The following is a 19,931-nucleotide window of genomic DNA, read 5'->3' on the forward strand; positions in this document are numbered from 1 at the left end:
CCAGAGGTCCAGAGAGATCTGCTGCCCTGCTGGTGTTGGTGTCCTAACTGCCACTTCTGAGCACTTTCCACCACTCCATCCTTCACGAGAGAGAAAGCTCCAGGATTGGAGCCACCATTTCCTGCAACCGGGAACTCTCTAAACTGGAAGGACGCTGTTGTCACCTAGGAAGAGCCTATTTCTCCTCAAAGCCCCTCACATGGATCTGCCCCTTGGACTGCAAGCTGTGGGAAAGGCATGCTCTGAGAGTTTTCCCCGTGATCGCTCAAGAACAACAGCAGCTCAGAATCAGTTGGGGTCAATTCTGAGAATGGCTTTCATAACTCAGCCGGCCCTATTTCCTGTCCCTTCTTAACTGCATCAACCGGTTATCCCCTCCCTTAGTGATGAACAATTTTTCAGACTTGCTGCCCAACAAATACATTCAGGCGCCACCCTCTCTTCTAGTAGCAATCTTGGTATACTGTCTAATTCCCCAAACTTCACGTAACCCCCTGCATCATCCTTCCTTCCATGCCATCCCCCACCCCCTCCAGGCTCAAGGGTCTGCTTCTGCTCTTCTTTGCAGTTTTCCTTTGCTTTTCTTCAGAAACCATTCAAATAGAGTATATACATGAAGTTCTACCTCTTCCTGCAGATTCTCAAAATCAGATTGTTGAAGCAGCATTCCAGGTCATTTGCAGCTGAAGGCTTTGTCCCCACTTCAGCGTGGTATCTGTGGAGAACAACACCCTCTAGGATGGTCCCCAGGGTCTGGCTTCTCTGTATTTGCCAGATGCTGGCGGAAGACGGATGCTGAAGGGGTCTTCAGCAGAGCGCCAGGGAAGCATCTCCAACACCTACGACAGCCTCCTGGTATCAGCCCCACCCGAACTGTCATTGTCAGGCTGACTCCTACTCAAGCCTCATGTACACATCTGGACCCTCAGCAACGCCCTCGCCTTTGCAGAGGGCTGAATTTAGTCCTTTATGCCTGTGACTTTTTTGCTTGACAACAATGCTGCATAATCTAGAGGAAGAATGTCTTCACGTCAGTATCTGTGTGGTTTCGTCGGCTGCCCCCAAATAAGGAATTCTCCGGCTCTCTCCAGTGCTGGACTCCTCAACTGCAACACTGGAACTAGACTGAAGCTGCATTTGCAAACCCTGCCTGTTGTTTTGTCTGCGGTCTAGTTACACTCCATGCTGTTCTGGGATGTATATCTGGAAACAAAGCCAAAGTCAAGGAGAGCCCAGGGTGCAAAATGCATCCATGAGAATTTTCTTAAAGGTTTGCTGTGAAAGTCTTTAAAATATCATTCCTATAGAATTTTTCCCTTTAAAAGGCAAGCTACAAGTTTGAAACAGAAAGGAATCATAACACAAAACCCCAAGTAAAGTGAGAACGCTTGCAGAGCATGCTCTCACCTTAGGTCGTAGGAGAAGTGCCCACTGCATGCACTGCATATATCATTAGCACATATGTTCTGCAGCCCATAATATTTAATCACAAACATGTGTGGTATTTAGTTCAGCTATGTAACAGGAAATACCATTTGTAAAATATTAAACCACAGCAAAACCTATCCATGCCTTCAAATTTTATCTTTGCTGGTTCCAGCTCAGCTCCCCAACCCGACTCCTGCCCTGTGGTTTTAACCTCCACTTTTCCAGATGAATTTGGGTCCCAGCTATTTTTTTAACCTTGTTTTAATAATCTGCTCATTTCCTAAATTTAGAGAGTAGCATGAACAGATACCCACCCAAACTGGCTACTCCCAGGAGATGGTCTTTACATGAACAAAGAAAAGACTGGGGGCTGGGCAGACATTTTCATTTCAGAATTTTATTCTTCTTACCATGACATTTTTATGGAGTATCCATACCATGTTCATCTCACTGTCACAGATGCTATGGAAATTTGCTAAGCAGAGGTTTCTGAGCCTCAGTTTCTTCATCTGTAAAATGGTTGATAATATTTGCCTCATATGTAAATTACCTCATAAGAGGTACTCAATATATATAGTTTTCCTCTCCCTCCTTTCTGGTTTTCCTTTCTCCATTCTGGCCTTCCTTTCTCTAGTCAGGAAGAAACTAAAGAGCCCAGATTCTGGAGTGTGCTTTAGCACAGGTCAACTTGTCACGAATCCTTTTTTAGAACTGGGTCCCCAATCTGCCTGGCACGTGACCATGCCCCTACCCTGCTGTCCAGGTACGGTCTGTTCCCATCTTGGTCCCTTGTGCCTGAATCCGTGCTCAGGGGTCCTCCTTGTAGACAGCATCTCCCGAAGAGGAGAGAAGTCAACAGGTGTGGGAAAAAGACCCACTATCAAATGCATTTGAGAAATCTCGGTTAAACAAGGGTTTACAGGTCTCTTCATGGCAATCCTTCCCCAAGCCTATAGGATGTTAATATTCTCATGGGCTCCAGGAGGGAATAACAGGCAGCTTTCCTCAAAGACCTACAGGAAGGCTGTGCCTCAGAACATTCTGGAACATGCTATTCTAAGATAAAGTGCCTGAGGCTAGGGAATACACTCCACCTTTAACTCTGGATACCTTGGCCTTTTCATTCTGTTGCCAGCTTCTCTGCTCCGACCATGAGGGTTTGCTCTGGCCCCACAGCAGCTTCTTCGGTTTAGCAGAGTCTCAGCTTTGCTCTCAGGACAAGCAGCGCTACAGGTTCCTTCCCCGGGACACCAGCAGTCCTCATCGGGAGACATGCCCCCTTTGCTTTCCAGATAGGCCATGGCTCGAATGAACTCTGGCCTTTGACCTGGGGCTTCGTCCCCAGGGCGTCCTTCAGGCATTGAGGGCAGCATCTGGCAGCTCCCTTCACTGCCCCTGTGACTGTCAGAACTAAAACCTCCCACCCCCAGGTCCCGGCCTCTCCTGGCCAAGGCAGGGAGCCCATCACGGGTCTCTGGCCCTCCTATGGCGCAGGGGCTCTGGAATGCTGCAAGATGCCCAGTGTGCACACTCTGCCTGGGGCCATGGCACCACAGCCTGTCTCTCTCCAACCCTGCCACATCCCAGCATGTGGTCATCTACCCTCACAGGCTTCTGGGCCCTCCTCAGTCTCCCACTCCAGAGGGTCAAGGAGGGAAGTGTGTGGGACTATGGGGCTAGGGTCAGCCTCTCATCTGCGATTTGAGTGAGTGGCACTGAACTCGGGCTGTTCTCTTAGGGGAAAGTGAGCACCCAGCATGCTCCACAGTCAAGTCTTGTCCAAGTTGTGAAGGAAGGAAACTACCTTAATTGGGGTCTTCCTTGTGCTGGACACAGTGCTGGGACTCATGGTCTCAACCAGCCATCTGCCTGGCCTAAAGGCCTGCTCTCCTCCTTAGGACCTGTAGGTGGCAAGATGGGACCTTTTGAGGCACGATTAAGAGGAGCTCCTCCTTCAAGGGCTCTTGTCCTCTAGTCAAGGCAAAGGCTCAGCCTGCAAAGGCAGAAGCGCACGGATGGGAGCGCACAGGCTCTCAAGCCAGGCACCCGGCCTCTCACCTCGGTTCCTCTGCTTATTAGCCCTGAAGCACGTTGCTTAACACCTTTTGGCCTCCAGTTCCTCATCTATAAAGTGAAAATAAATAACCCTTACTTCCTAAGGACCAAATAAGTGAATGCCAAACTAATAAGTAAAATGCTACATAGTAGGTACTCAAAAAATGGTAGCACTGTGCTTACAAGCAAGGAGTTCTTAAATCTGCCTTGACCAATGCTACAAGCCCGGGGGCCCGAGCGGCAGGCTGTGTCAGGCCTGCAGGGGACGCTGGTGAGAGTCCCGGGGCTCCTGTCCAACCCTGAATTGGTCTCCCATTCTTCAGCAAGAGAAAATCAAGGTGTAAGCCTGGCCTGTGCCAAATTGAGTTGTGAAATGGAAGGTACTACTTAAGCAAGTCAGCCTGGCATCTAGAGACACCAAAGTAATCAGGAAAAAGACTGATCGAAAGTAATGGAGTCCTTTCTCCATGTGGCTGATAATTATAAGGTGAAAGCCTGGGACCACGCTTGCCACCCACAACCCAAGACTCAGCATCACTCAACTGGAGTGATTTAACTCTCCAGGGCACATTTGGCAGTGTCTGGAGACATTTTTAGTTGTCACAACTAGGGGTAGGGGGTACTACTGGCATCTAGGGCCAGATATGCTGCTAACCATCCTACAGTGCACAGGACAGCCCTGCAACAAAGTATCCAGCCCACAATATCACCAGCACGGAGGTTGAGAAACCCTGCCCTGTGTTGAGAAGGTCAGTGAGCTGAGTGTGCCAAGCAGGGTGTCACCCTTCCCCGTGTGTCTACTTTGTTGACAATGAATTAGAGGCTTAAGTTCTGTTAAGCCTGAGGTGTCACAACCAGAAAACATGCTGTCAGATCGAACCCTGTCTCAGGTCCCAAATCTCTTGCTCTTTCCACTACACCACACTGACTACCAGGGCAGGAACGGAACAAGAGAGATGGCAGACAAAGGAATATTTTAAAAGAAGACTTGACAGGACTTCGACACCAAACGTGATCTAGAAAACACGGGAAAAGGAGGAGTCCAGCACTTAGAAAAGCAGAGACGCTGGAGAGGCAGTAAGAGGAGCAGTTCACACGTCGCGTCTGGCGTACATCCCAGTGGAAATATCTAGCAAGGAGCTGAAACCAGAGACAGCATCTGGAGAGAAAACCAGAGGCTACACATGTAGAGTTGGGGGTCTTTCTCAGCTGGGTGAGAGCTGAATGCAACAGAGAATAGGAGAGACCCCAAGCACCCAAAGCTGAGGACCAGGTCACTCTACAGGAAGAGGAGTAGAAATGGAGAAAGTAAGACACACCACAGAGGCCAAGGTAAAACCAGGAGGTGCAGACACGCCCAAGGCAGGAAAGAGTGCCCTCATGGGGCTTTAAAGAGCTGCAGAGGGTGGGGACAATAGAGACAGATGACCTCCAGGTTTAGTGATTATGTCAACAGTGACAAAGGTTGGAGCAATTTCAGCAGCAAGCAGGGGTGAGGCCAGGCGTCCAGTCTGGAAGAAAGGGGGCATGGATGATGCAGCCCATGGACAGAGGCTGGGCTCAGCTGTCCACGTCTTGGGCAGCCCCCAGCCCCACGCCCCGTTCCTGGGTTTCTGCAGCTTTGGGGCTGTGTTGTTTCCTGGGTGGACTGGTGTCTAGCAGCTCTAATGACAGCCTGCCTCTTTGTATCCTACCTACTTTCTGGTCTCAGAAACGAAAAAGGGCCCCTGGGCTTCCCACTCTCTGAAGAATCCAGCCCACCCCGGGCGGTGGGGGGAAGGAGGCAGACAAGGCCTGCTTTCAGGGCTGCCTTCTGGTATTTATATTCCCGTGGGTTCTCTAGTGGGAACAGCAAGGCGCTCAGAGAAAAAAATGAGAAAGGGCATTATCTCCATAGGGGCCCCAGGGCTGGGCTGGGGTGCAGGGCCCTGTGGTTATTAGATGGCGGCTTCTAGATTTGTATTCTGAATTCTCAAAGGAAACCATGAAAATGATGTGGGATAAAGTTAACTGAAGGGGGCTTAGCTCAGATCACGCATCTGAAATATGCAAATCTCATCCTTCCCTTCTTCCCTGCAGGCCCACAGCCCTCCTGAAAATAAGCAGAAAGTGCTGGAAGTTTAAAGAACTATAAAGAGGATCTCTCTCTGGACTTAAATATTTAGTAGGGGGAAACCAAAATCAACCACTTTGCTATGAAAATTGGTCAAGTAATTTATCTTAATTACAGTGTAATTGCTTTTAGTGTTTTGAGAGAAGGCAGTAGCTAAATGGCCCAGAAAGGATATTTAACACTTTCAAATGTGATTCCTTCCCACACACTAATCATGCTGCGTGCAGACTGGAATGGTCTGTGTGAGAAGTTAAGGACCATCACCTGCCCGGAGAGTCTCCCAGGATCCTGACCCTCGGATGCTGGGCCTTGGGGAATGTCTTCCAACTGTTCTGTACAAATTCTTGTATCACACAACCCCTGCTCGTTCATTCAGTGAATAGCTACGTGTCTTCTAAGTGCTGGGTCCTGGGTGGAACGCCATGAAGACCAGAGAAACGAGTAAGACCCGATTCACTAAACGTGTGGTGAGGAAGGAGGGTTTAGAAGTTAGAGAGACTCGTGTGCAGATCTCAGGCCCGCCACTGACTAGCTGTGTGCCATGCGGCCAGTTACTTTAATTCTCTGAGCCTCAGTTTCCTTGGGTGTGAAACAAGGATAATAAGAGTTAACTTTTAGGGTTTGTTATGGGCTGAATTGTGTCCCCTCAAAATTCAGCCCTAACCCCCAGGACTTCAGAATGTGACTGTATTTGGAGGCAGAGCCTCTAAAGAGGTGGTTAAGTTAAAGGCAGGCTGCCAGGGTGGGCCCTGAGCCACTCTGACTAGTGTCCTGATAAGAGGTTAGGACACACAGACAGATACCAGGGACACGCATACACAGAGAAAAGAGCATGTGAGGACACAGTGACAGGTAACCATCTACAAGCCAAGGAGAAAGGTCTCAGAAGAAACCAAACCTGCTGACCCCTTGATCTTAGACTTTAAGCCTCCAGAACTGCAATAAATACAATTCTGTTGGTTAAGCCACCTGTCTGGGGTATTCTGTTACAACAGCCCAAGCAAACTGAGACAGCGTTCTCATGATACTAAATAAAGTAACATCTGTAAAATGGCAGGTGTATGGGGGAGATCATAAATAGAGGCTGTTATTGCTATAGATTCCTGCTCCTAAGGTGCTTATAACCTGGTAGGAAAGACCAGAGAAAACAACAAATGAAAGGCAAAATGCACTCACCCTCCTGTGCTAACGTGTACTGGGAGGCTCAGAGAGGACAGCCCTGGCTCAGGGCCAGGGAGGCCTCACCAGGAGGGGGCATCTGCTTGGGCAGAGACATGGGGCAGCAGATTAGGCATGAATGATCATACCCTCTGGCCATGTTTCTGTGGATTTGGATCCTGTGCCAGTTAACACCAGTGTAAGGGAATTTCTCTCGCCTGGCTTCATTCACTCCACTAAGCAGACACAAAATCCAGTGACATACACGTTGATCATCGCTATGACAGGTCTCCTCTCTGGCTGCCCAACCTGGGCCACAAGCCACAGAGACGACCTCAGAGGTGATCAGGGCTGTGTGCATGACCCAAAGACAAATGCATTTTGGTTCATCTATGGCCAGTCCTAGGCTCTTGCTGACCATGCAGCTCACCTGGAAATGTCCACATCACTGTGAATACACAGGCAGGAACTCCTGACTTACAGAGAATGAAAGCATGTCTGCTTCAATCCTCTCCACTTCTGGGTCTTCCATGACTGTACATGTGTAAAAGAAGTGACAACTTGAGCAATTCCAAGAATAGGGAAAGATTTTAAAAATCATTTATTAAGGTCCTATGTACAAACCAATTACAAATGACAAACTTTACTTGGGGTCTTAGTCTCAAATACAGATATCATACACAAAAATAATATTTGTGTCAGCCCACAGGAGTGCTTGCAAAATGCTTATGAATTTCATTGCATTTCCAAGGCCACTAAAGGCTTTAACCAAGAATTTTGCCCTAGAGCAAAGTCTGATCAGAAATGTGTAAGTGGATCTGAATGAATGGATTTGCTGAATGACATTCTCAGCAATGGGCATTAGCTTATGTTTAAACTTACGGATCTCTAAGTCTCAACCTGGGCGCTTGAGCCGGTGGCACTGACCTCCTTCATCTCGACTGAGCCCCCATTTCAATGAGTAACTCTCAGGCTCCTCATGAAGCACCCCAGGTGCCTCTGCATAGCGCTGCCCAGTGAGGCCCACAAGCTCCCAATAGATGCAGCCCAGCACAGAAGGGGCTCGCCCAGCCTCTAAGATGCTGGCAGGTCTCCACTGGACACTCCCCAGGGCTCTGCTCCCTCGACACACCCATCTCTCCACCAGACCTTCATACAACTGTTCACAGCACACAGAGATCCCTCTGGGTGAGGTCCCCACAGCCATTTGCCAAGACTGGGAGCCAGGAGGCCCAGGTTTGGGAGGTTTTGTTCCAGTTCTGCTTCTCTCTGGCTCTGTAAGTTAAAACAAGGCACTGCTGGCAAGCGGTTTCCAAGGGTCCTTCAAGCTCTAACAATTTATGAAGATCAATTCTCCTAAAAAGGGGTCTGCAGAAAAGTATGTGTCTCCCCGAGGACCCCTTCCTGCCTAAACTCTTTAGGACTCCTGCCACCATGCTTCAGGCTGGAAGTTTTCCAAAGATGGCCACAACCATCTCATGCTCTTCTGAAATGTCACCTTGTTCCTCCTCCATTGAGAAAGGGGCTCTATTTCCCCTCCCCTTGAATCTGGGTAGGCCCTGTCACTGTTCTGAAAATGTGGCAGAAGTGGCACTGTGACAATTCCGGGCATAAACCTTAACTGAATAGGCCCAGAAGCTGCCATCTCCTGCTTGTCAGAGCCCTGAGCTACCACATAAGAAGCCCAAGCTATGGCTTCTCCATCCAGCTTCTCTGCTGGACGGAGGAGCCACACCGAGGCACGATCTTGGACATCCAGCCACTCGATCCTTCAGTGATTCCAGCCCCAGTCGCCATCCAACTACAACTACATGAAAGACTCTAAGCAAGAACCCCCCAGTGGAGCGCAGTCAACCCACGGAACCAGGAGAGAAAATATTAAATTGTGGCTGAAGCCTCTACATTTTTGTTTGTGGTAAAATAGACATAAACATAAAATTTACCTTAACCGTTTTTAAGTGTACAGTTCAGTGGTATCAAGTACATTCACATATTGTACAAGCATCACCACTCTCCATCTCCAAAACTCTTTCATCTTCCCAAACTGGAACTCTGTACCCATTAAACACTAACTCTCCATTCCCCCACCCCAACCCCTGGCAACTACCATTCTACTTTTGGCCTCTATGAATCGACTACTCCAAGTCCCTCATGTAAGTGGAATCATACAATATTTGCCCTTTATGTGACTGGCTTATTTCAGTTAGTAGATTGTTGCCAAGGTTCATCTATGTTGAAGCATGTGCAAAATTTCATTCCTTTTTAAGGCTGAAAAATATTCCATTGTATGCATATACCACATTTTGTTTATCCATTCATCTGTCAATAAAAACTTCTATGTTTTGGAGTGGTGGCTCGGCAGCAATAGATAATTGGAGTGGTGGGCAAAGCAGCCCGGGGACAGCAGAGAAAGGCTCCCAAGGCAGATGTCGGGACCTGGAGAGTCTGGCAGACTCTTTTTTTTTTTTTTACAGTCATCTATTTTGCCTTATTTTTCTTATATCGTAATCTAAAACTAAAGTCACACAAAAAGCAATTTTTTCAAGTGTTATAGCTTAGACCATGGCTTTATATTTGGCTCAATCCTTTTTTACCAGTTTAATTTATAAAGCTCGTAATCTTGCCAGCACAGGGCACTTGGGCATTAAACCTCAGGGTAGGTGACTGGCTGGGAATCCAGGTTGGAGCTCCCAGCAGCACATGTCACAGCAGGCTGGGTGTCTCCTGGTTCTCCATTCTAGGCTGGAAGCAACCCCAGGACAGGGACGGACAGGATCTTATTCATGCCTGGGTTCCCTGCCCTGGTACAGGAGAATAGGCCCAATAAATGTTTGGTGAACTAGTGAAAAATGTTCTTGACACTGAAGCCAGGTTCTGACTCATCCCAGAGTTTCTTACAGACTCCATGTAGGGTAAGAACTGTGCCAGGGAAAGCACAGGAGAGCAGCTGCTTCTGGCTGGAAAAGAAAGAAGGCAGCAGCAGGACATTCTGACAGCCAGGCCCAGGCTTCCCAGGAGGCTCAGGATCTCCATTGAAGTACCGACCTAGATGTAGGCAGCCACCAGGAGCAGGGCTTCACCATCTGGAGGCGAAGAGGCCCGATTACGAAAGGCATGTCAGGCACCAGGCTGAGCCAATAGCATGAGGCCTCTCAGGGATCAGCCTGGTTCAGCTTGTTGGACCCAATTCCCAGGGCTCAGGGTGGCAGAGCCTCATATGCCTGTTACAGGGGCAGGGCAGGGCTTAGAGGTGCTTGGCCCTTGGTCATAGCACAGGCCATGGAGGGTAGGGAAGAGGACTTGAGCTGTGAGCTGAGTTGCATATTCAAGCCCTGAGAGCTTTGGGACAGTGATCTTTCTTTACTGCAGGAGGACCCAGGTTGGTTGCACTATGACCCCAGCTCACCCATGACCACTTTACCAAGGAAACAGAACCTATTCTTCCTGCTGCACTGCTCCACTTGACCACATAACCAGGGTGCCCGACACAGGTCAGGATGCACCAGAGCACAGATGCAAATTCCAAATCTAAGAAGAGGACTTGTTCCTGGTTGACTTAAAGAGCGAATGCCAACCATACAAATGTCCGCTTGGGAGCTTAACAAAAAGGACTCAAGTTGCATCTCAACTCTGCATTCAGGTTTCCCAGCCTCTAAAGATAAAGCAAAACCTTAATAATAACTCCAAAGGTGTTTGTCTCTATTTCTCTTCAAAGCATACACCGTGTAGGTCAGGAAGTGCTTACCATGTGGAAAGCATTTGTCAAAGAACTCAGAAAACAAGGATTTGGGACTTAGCTCAGCTTCTAAGTAACTGTGGGACTTTGAACAAACCAATTACCCTCTTTGGGCCTCAGTTTCCTAATCCATAAATGGAGGAAAATACTATGTAGTCCCATGGTTTCATTAGGTGCATTAATAAGAACAAACATATGTGAGTTTATAGAGAGAGAGAGATACACACACACGTACACACATATATATGAGGTCCTCATAAGAAAAACTACAAATATGTCAGAGATTTACTTATGTTCAGTAGATGCTTGCTGATACCTGCTAAATAAATGGCTGAATAACCGAAGATTACATCAAAACTCACATTTAGTGAGAGCAGGTCCCTCTCCACACTTCAGAATTCCCAGCTAGAATATCTACCAGATCCTAGAAGGCCACTTCTCTGCTCAGGAGGCTGAGCCCAGCTCCCCTATGTCTTAACAACCAACTCCCCAGCCTGCACTCTTCCTCCCATCTGGCCTTACGTTCTTCCGGCCCACTAGGCTGGAGTCAGCCTGATCTCCAGAGTCAGAGCCTGACCCCCTGCCTCTGGCGCAGCTCCCACCTCCAAACATGGCATGAGGCTGCTTCTCAGCCAACTGCCAGACCCAGAACCCTAGGTCTGCCTCCAGGGTCTCCACGGCCTTTGGTACCAGAGGGAAATAATTTGTTCCCTTTTCCTGGTTTTCCTGAAGCACACCCACACGGAAGATTTGTGGGCCAGGAGCCAGCAATGTCTGCTCAGGGCCTCCTTCCCCAACCTCAGGCCTGGACTCTACCCATGACCTTCACCTGAAAAATGAGGCTCACACAGGCTCTTCCACCTCAAAGGGCTTTGGGGAGCATCACAAAAGGTAATGGACTTGAAACCTTCTTTGAAAAATACTTAGCACTCCACAGCTCTTTTGCTCTTGTTTCTCTTGTTACGTTATTTCAGGGCAGTCTCAGACTATGAGTCTCTAGAGGCCTGAGATGCTCCCTGGGTAAATTCTTTTGGTACAATGACCACACACACAGAGAAGAGCTTGATGCTCTTTGTGACTTCGGGACTATGAGCAAATGCAGTGTGATCTCCGGGACAGAGGCTGGGACGGAAGTCAGGAAGCGAGGGTCTGGCCTCATTGGCTCTGCCAGTAAATTAAGTACCTCATTTAACCTCTCTGGGCATTTTTCTTCATCTGCACAATGCAGCTGACAAGCCACCCACATTCCTAGTCACCAGGATACCAGGAGGGCAAAGAATTTGAAAATAAAAACATTGCACAAGTAGAAATGTTGTAGTATTCAGTGGGCAAGGAGAGTTAAGAAAGAAGAGATGAAAACGAAAAATGAAATGGGAAAAAAACAAAATCAAAACAAAAGAGAGAGAAAGCATTTGGAGTGAAATGTGAGAAGGCAAGGATGGAATGCCACGGAAGTTCCCAGGACAGAAAGTATCCCCAAAGCCTGAGAGTCAGTGTCTAGAGTAGAAGATTTAGCACAGAGACATCTGAAGCTCAATTCCAGTGAAGAAAAGTGGATGGAAGGAAGCGAAGTCTGTCCATCACCTGCAGTGGCATGAACACATCCCAGAAGAAGCCGAGACTCACTGCCATTTACTCTCATAGCTCAGCTCAGAGCCAGAAGACTGATGAGAAATTAATAGGTCCACTACCTGTAAAAATTGTGCCATGTTCCTAGAGAGGCCCTGGCCAGGCCGCATTCTGGCACTCGAGGTCCAATCCAGGTGCTCCACTTTAAGGGAGACATTCAAAGACTAAGGAGTTCCCATAGGCTCGTCCCCAGCACAGTGGGGTGTGCTGAGATGGCGTGACAAAAGGAAGGGCTACGAAATCTGAAAGTGTTTCCCTAACCAAGATTTAGGGAGGACATGAGAAGCAAAGCCTCTCTTAGAATCAGAAAAACACTTTAAACATTATTTAGTCCAACTCACAACTGAAGGATCTCTAATACCTCATCGCTGAGGAGGAATTATCCAGCAGCTGCGTAAACTCCTCCAGTAACGGAGACCTCATTACTTGATAAGTGAGTTCATCTCATTATTGTTTGGACAGGATTAGACTCTTCTCCCTCTGATTAACCCCAAATTAACCTCCTGGCTTCCGTCTATGCTGTAGGGGAACAAAGACTAAGTCTAAACACTTTTCCACCTACTTCTCCTTCAGACAACTGAGGACAGCTGGTCTTAATGACTTGCACTGGTTCTTCCCACAGACTGGCCTGAGAAGGGGCTGTGTTTTCAGCATACCCCTTAAAGGGCACCAGCCAGCCCCCTTCAATGCTGCTTTCCTGGTTATCTCCTGCCAATTTTGACCTCAGACTGCCATGGGATGCTGACCGCAGCCCTTGCCTTGCTCAGGGCGTCTCATCCTGGCCATGCCTTTTTAGCACTGTATTTGCTTTACAACTAGGTCTCAGCCTCCTGCCCCACTTTGGGCAAACTCTGGTCCATCTCTTGGTCCCAGCTCTGCTGCTCCGCCTTGTGCTGAGGGCTTGTCAGGAACATGCTCCATAATGAGGGCAAGAAATTAGAGTCCTAAATTCATGCCACTTAATGGAAAGCAGCTGGGCATTTGATTGTAGGTCTTATAATGAAGATTGAATCTAGAATGTTCAGTAGGCATTAAATATATTTTGTAACACCTCATTTGACAGATGAGGAAATAGAAGCACAAAGAAGTAAAATGACTCACTCAGGTAACAGAGCCAAGAAGATGAACATAAACTCTAGCCTTTGATTTTCCAGTCCCACATTCTTTCCACTGCTGTTAAGAGGAAGGAAGGCTACATTGTGGCTCTCAGTACACTTTGCAGTAAATTTTCCATGGTTTTTGTGTGTCAGCATTCATTTTTACTTTGACTCAACAGACATTCACTACGCACCTACTATGTGCTTTGTAAATAAACTCATAAGATTTGAAGTAAGCTTCCCATAGGGACCTACGTCCTGGTGTATGTGCATACACAGTGTGTATGAATTAATTTTTTCATACATACACTCATTCACTCGACAATGATAACCGGGAAGCCGAACACTATGCTACACACTGGTGCAAGTAAAAAACAGTCACAGGCCATTACCCCAGGACATTCTCTGTCTAGCAGGGACAATTCTCAAATGTTTTGTTAATGGAATAAAGCCAAATGCAGGGTACTGTGGGGACCCAAAGCCAGATGTGTAACTAAGATTGGTGAGAGTGTTCCTAATTATGATGGGGAAATGAAGCTGATGGCCCTGGTGTTTTGAAAAGACCTCAGGAAAAGCAGATGTCTGAGCTGTGTCTTGAAGGCTGATACCAATTGATCAGGCAGAACAGACTGGAGAGTGGTGAGTGTGTGTATGTGTGTGTGTGCAAGACAGGGAGGCAGGAGAGGGCCTGATTCTGCAGGTAGATGGGCCTGGCTGGAGCCAGGAGTTCATGTGGGTGATGCAGTGAAAGAGGCAGACAGGTGACTAAGGTACAGAAGCCCTCTGTATCATGCTAAGGAGCTTGACTTTATCCTAAAGGCAATAGGTTTCAGTGAAAGAATTTAGAGAGACAATAAATAGGATCAGATCAGAATTTTAGGAAGAAAGCTCTGACAGAGGAGAATGGACTGGAAGGCGGTGAGACCAGGGGAGGGAAACCAGATAGGAGGCTATGGCAGGAAGGCAGGAAAGAAACCAGGGTTGAACCTGGCGGCTCCTGGCTACGCACACTTAGTTTTAAAGCCTGAAATATAAGAAGAGAGAAGAGATTGTCTTTCACGTTCATCTCTCATGGGATGAGGGCAAGTTCCCCAAAATTTTGCAGAACGACGTCACCATCATTCTCCACGGTGACTTGGTGGCACCAGAAAAGTGAGGTCACCGTAGCATCGCGACCAACTGTAACGTGTAGGAGCCTCAAACAGAGCAGCTGCTCAGCAAGTGGTGGCTGCACGGACGAGCTGCATGTATCATAAGGGGGTGGGGTGGAGAAGTCCTAAACAAAGGAAGGTCAGGATCCCGGGCGCACGGATAAGTCAAGCCCGAGCAAGGCAACAAGTCAGAAACAAGACAAAGACAAAAGTTCCAAGGGGAGAGGGGTTAAAGGAACCAGTTCTCCACAGGAACGGAAGCTGCAGGGCACAGACGGACTAGGAAACCGATACAGGAGCCAGCAGCGGTCTCAGGTAGTGGGATTCTGCGTGTCTCGGTGTCTCTAGAGGCAGAGTGCCGCTGAAGCCCATACGGTGCCCTTGTGAGAACCGAACCGGGGAAAGGCACCCCCTCTGGCCAGACAGGCAACAAGCAGGCCACAAGCCGAGGAGTCTGCAGCGGGGTTCCTACACCGGGGCTGGCCAAAGCCGGTGTACGTATGTGGATGGGCATGTGTGAGCAGTTAAGCAGGAACATCTGGCGGGAGAGAGGAATGTGCGGGTGGGGAGGAGGCAGATCCCGACAAGCAGAGGGCTGTTTAAGCTGGGTAAACCTCATCACGTGTGGTACAGAGCCATCGTCACCGGGAGCTCATAGTCAAAGATGAATGATAAAGACGATGAGGTCGGAAGCCTAAAATAACAATTCCCTTGCTTATGAGGGAAAAATGCTCATCTAGGCACGTCTGAGCGTTCTTGGAACTGGAGGAATCTGACATTATCATCCAGTTCCCAGGAAAGCCTTATCACCTGTTTTTCGCCCCAAGATAATTTTTCTGAAAATCAGGAGAACCTGATTGCCAGTGCGCTACTTAGAATGACCCCACCTAGGCACCTTCCACTGAAGCCAGGACTAGCAGCCGCACGGGGATTTTCACAAAATTTACCAGGTTCTCCTCCAAGCCACAAACGAGCAACAGGCCTGGAGCTGCCCTAGGGGAGGCTCTTGGTTGTAAAGATGTGAGATTAAAGCATTTCTCTATGTTTGTATTAACGCTAAACTGAGGCCAACAAAAGCAAGGTTTGTAGCATGAATTACCATCTTCTAGGTCCTGAATATGAGTTACCGTGAGCTAGGAAAGCAAGGTTCAAAGGGCCAATGAACAGAGGCCAATGTATCAACCCCCTCTCGGAATTTCTGGGCCACGGCTGTTTTAAATTAGCTTCTCAATGCTGCCTCCATGAAACTCTTGGCTTAGCACTGCAATGGAAAAGTTATTTTTATGCTCCGAATCACAGATATTTATATGGAGGCACATTCATAATTCCCATTATGCTTGTTTTCATGATGCTCTTTTCCTCTGCTTAAGATCAGTCATAGCCATCATTATTATTTCTAAGACACTTGCAAAAAGCTCTGGGCCAAGTAGAGATTCCACAGGGCCCAGATAAACGATTGTTGTACAATAGGCAGATTTTAGGTCTTGTGAAATCCTCAAGGAATACCTTTACTTCTTCTACCCACTATAGCGGCCTCTTCTTTGTCAATTCCCTACCCCCAACCACCCCTTTATTGCTCAGGGCCTTCATGATCCTGCCTGGGAAAACCTAGTGCCAAAAGTAGTTCTATTTACTCTTTATATACTCTCCCTGGGGTCTTTGAATTTAAAATGTTAGCTTCAATAATTAAATTAAGGGTTTTTATCTTCTTAAGGGACAGGAGCACCAACAAATAAGGCAAAGAGATATGTCTGGTTAAGAGGAGCATGATTCTTAAGTAACAACATAGTTATTCTATAGAAAGGTCCATCAGTAGGCCGGGAGGGCTCCAAGAGCTGATACAGATGCAAAATCAAAATGGTGGTCGAAAGCTTTAAGGAAATTCATCCAAGAGAAATCTAAATTGATTACCAAGAAAAAGTAAGATATTAGGTGTACCCATGGCCTCTCCCCAGAAGTTTCTCTGATTAAAGAGAGAGAGACACACAATCCTCATTTAAAAGAAACAGCAGCGGAGGGGAGATGATGCAAGGAGACTAACATTTGTGAGTATTAACATATGCCAAGAACTTGGTCCATATTATTTGCTGTTATCTCACTTAATCTTCAGAACAACTTTTTAAGGTAAGTTTTATTATTACTGTTTTATAGAGAATGAAATTTAGCCTCAGAGATGTTAAATAACTGGCCTAAGGCGACTGCATGAATGTTTGTGTGTCCCCCCCAAATTCATATGTTGAAATCCTAACCCCCAAAGTGATGGTATTAGGAGGTGGGGCCTTTAAGAGGTGATTAGGTCATGAAGGTGGATCCCTCAGGAATGGGATTAGTGCCCTTATAAAAAGAGGCTGCAGAGGGTGGCTCATCCCTTCCACAGTGTGAGCACACAGAGAGAAGCAAGCCATCTGCAACCCAGAAGAGGCTCCTCACCAGAACCACACCGGTACCCTCATCTTGGACTTCCAGCCTCCAGAAGTGTGAGAAATCAATTTCTGTTCTTTATAAGCCACCTAGTCTATGGTACTTTGTTATAACAGCCTGAACACACTAAGACAGCCACACATCTAGTTAGTGGCAAAGCTTGGCTTCAAACCCAGATCTGCCTGACTCCAAAGTCCATTTCTTTTCCATTATCACATAGGGCTTATGTGAGGGCCAGAGGAGAAGGCCAAGGGTGATTGCTGGTTTGGTTTCCTTAAACCAAAAAAGAATAGAGTTTGTTGGGAGAGTATGGGAAAGATATGTTTGCATAGATTTCTTTAAACATTATAAACAGGCTCTGGCAATACTGATCAACATTCCCAGAGATGCTGTCAGCCACAGGTAAAGAATCAGCCATTCAGTGTAAACCTCTCTGCACTGTTAGTCACAAGGAACACACGTGCCCAACAGAGAGAGAACATCATCGCCATGACCAAAGGGAACAGGAACCTCTCCACAGAGTCTTTTCCTTTCTACATGGATGTGAACTAGCACATTGGTTGATCATGAGAAGGTTTTAGTCGACTACTGAGAATTGAAAGGACAGCATTTGGGGACTGGAACAGTGTGTTTGGGAAATTCAGATCTCTTCTGGACTGAGAACGTGCGGCCAGATAGGGAGCAACACACCTCACCAAGGTGGAGAGTTGCCCTGTGATGGGGGTGTTAGCACTCAGTACTTTCAGGGCCCCTTCTCTGCTGCCTCACTCAGCAGCAGTGTATTTCAGATCCAGGGACTAATGTATATGCATCTACTTACTTGTATTCTACTTTACATACAACAAAATAAAATAAACTTTAAAATTAGTTAAAATCTTCAGTCAATATGGTGGATTGGTCAACACAGAAATTACCCTTTCCAATCCAAACACTTCAAAACATGAACAAAAATATAACAAAAACATTATATAAAACATAGATACAATAGAAATCTCCGGGTAGCAGAAATAAAGAGGGGAATTAAAGTTAGATCAATGAGTGGGAGCTGAAGCCAAGGGGCTGATGGAAAATCCAGACTAGTTAGAGACCTGAATGGCTGGAGGCTGAGATTTTAATGATATGCATGCAGTGAGGGGAGTCCGGGTGATGGTCACCTTATGCCAGGAGCTGTTAATGAAGCTCTTACATAAAGCTGGAGGTCATAAAAGGCTGCTTCACAGGTGAAACAGGTACAGAGGAACAGAATTTGCCAATCTGAGTCAACTGCAAGAAAGCTCGTCATCTGCTTTGGCAAGGAGTAGAAAATGAGTGATTTAAAAAATGTGAAATTTGGGCTTGTGCCACAACACAGGAACAAGGTTTAAATGCATACTTTCAGGTCATACAGGGACTATATGCCAAGAAATTAACACAAAGGCTAGTTTGGAATGAGTAAAGCCCAAAGATTACCAGCAGAAGCAACTGTGAAATTGCTTCATAAGGATGTGCTAACAATTTGAAGTAGACAGGATTTCTATGGAAAACAGCACCTGATGAAGAGGTAAAACACAAGAGGAAATGAATCATGATAAAGAAAAGTCAAAAGTGGAGATAACAAATCTAAAAATATATTTAAAATGAAAGAGACACAAAAAGGATTAGAAATTATAAGGCAAAGAAACATATTTTAAAAAAGGAAGATATCAAGTACCAAATAGAAATTCTAGAAATAAAAAATTATATTAAATTAAAAAGAAGAAATCAGTGGATGGGTTGAATAGTAGATTAAATCCAGGTGAAGAAAAATTAATAAATTGGAAAACAGAAGTGAAAAAATCACTAAGAATACAATTGAGAGAGAAAAAGATATATAATAAGAAAGAGAAATCTCAGACGTAGAAGACACAGAAGATAAAATAAGAAGGTTCAATATTTCCCTAAAGGGTGTTGTAATAGAGAATAGAAAGTGTGAGGGACTCAATATGAGGGCAAAGGCTTTTGTCTCTTATGTTCATTCCTATATCTCTAGCACCTAGAAGCATTCCTGACACGTGGTAAGTGCTCAGTAATTATTTTAAAATTTGTAGAGAAATCAACTGAGAAACCTTTAGATAAGAAAACAGAGATGAGTCTTCCGATTAAAGGCAGACACTGAATCCCAAGTAGAATATATAGAAATAGACTACCCCTGGACATATAATGAAAAGGCAGAACATGAAAGACAAAAAAAATGAGACAAAGTCTCACAAAGAAAACAGATTACCTACAAAAGAATGACAGACTGAAGAGATTTCTCATAAGTAACAGCTGAGGCAAGAAGACAGTAGAATAATATCTTACAAAATGCTGAGGGAAGAATTCTACTTAGAATTCTATACCTTGATAAATTCTCTTTCAAAAGTGACATGAAATAGACATTTTCAAAACAAAAGAAAACCAAAAATACCCATAAAATTGAGACAACTCCAGACCTTCAGTGAAAAAATGATCAGTATGAAGAAAATGAACATAGAAGTAAGGAATGGTATACAAGAGGCAATGTTGAGACAAGAAACTGGTAAAGTTAAATAAGTTTTGACTGTAAAAAGAAGAAATAAAAGTAGAAATAATAATAATGACTAATTGCTGGGGTGAGGGGAGGATTATACACAATGTGAGACTAAACCACTAGACCACAATTACCAGGAAGGTGGGGAAAAGGGCAGATTAGATTTAAAGCCATCTAAGGCCACTGCATTGTTGAGAGGAAAATAAAGACATTGATTAACTTCAGACTTTGTTAAATGAATACACATTTAAAAATTTAAGGATAACAACTAAAAGAATACAAATAGAATTTATATCTTTCAAAACAGTTGACAGAAAAAAATATGAATATACAAAACTTGATCTAAAGAAAACAGTGAAAAGAGAAACAAAAGAAGTAACAAAAAAATGGAAAAATAAGTAAATAAGAAATATAAGAACTTAAAATGGCAGAAAGATGTCAAATATATACATACAATTACAAAGAATGTAAAAGTTTAAACTATTGAAATGACAGATTTTCAGGTTATAATGAAAATGAAGCTATATATAAATGCTGTTTCTAAGATTCACATTTAGAGCAAAATGATACAGAGAAGTTAACATAAAAGGATATACAGACATACAAGGAAAATAGT

General features: G+C 45.7%; 1 protein-coding gene across 3 annotated transcripts in view; it reads right to left on the reverse strand.

Annotated features, from left to right (window-relative positions):
* STON1 (stonin 1) overlaps positions 1 to 19,931 on the reverse strand; it is a 54,777-nt gene that overhangs the window by 23,995 nt on the left and 10,851 nt on the right. Inside the window, exon 1 of one of the 3 annotated variants that reach the window (XM_070572714.1) lies at positions 626 to 1,127. The exons of the other annotated variants lie outside the window; for them this stretch is intronic. The gene's annotated coding sequence lies outside the window, so the exon portion shown is untranslated. Of the gene's footprint in view, positions 1 to 625; positions 1,128 to 19,931 lie in introns of those variants that run through there. 3 annotated transcript variants of the gene reach the window in all.

The sequence above is a fragment of the Equus przewalskii genome, chromosome 14 (genome assembly GCF_037783145.1).
Source record: "Equus przewalskii isolate Varuska chromosome 14, EquPr2, whole genome shotgun sequence".
In the NCBI taxonomy this organism is placed as follows: domain Eukaryota; kingdom Metazoa; phylum Chordata; class Mammalia; order Perissodactyla; family Equidae; genus Equus; species Equus przewalskii.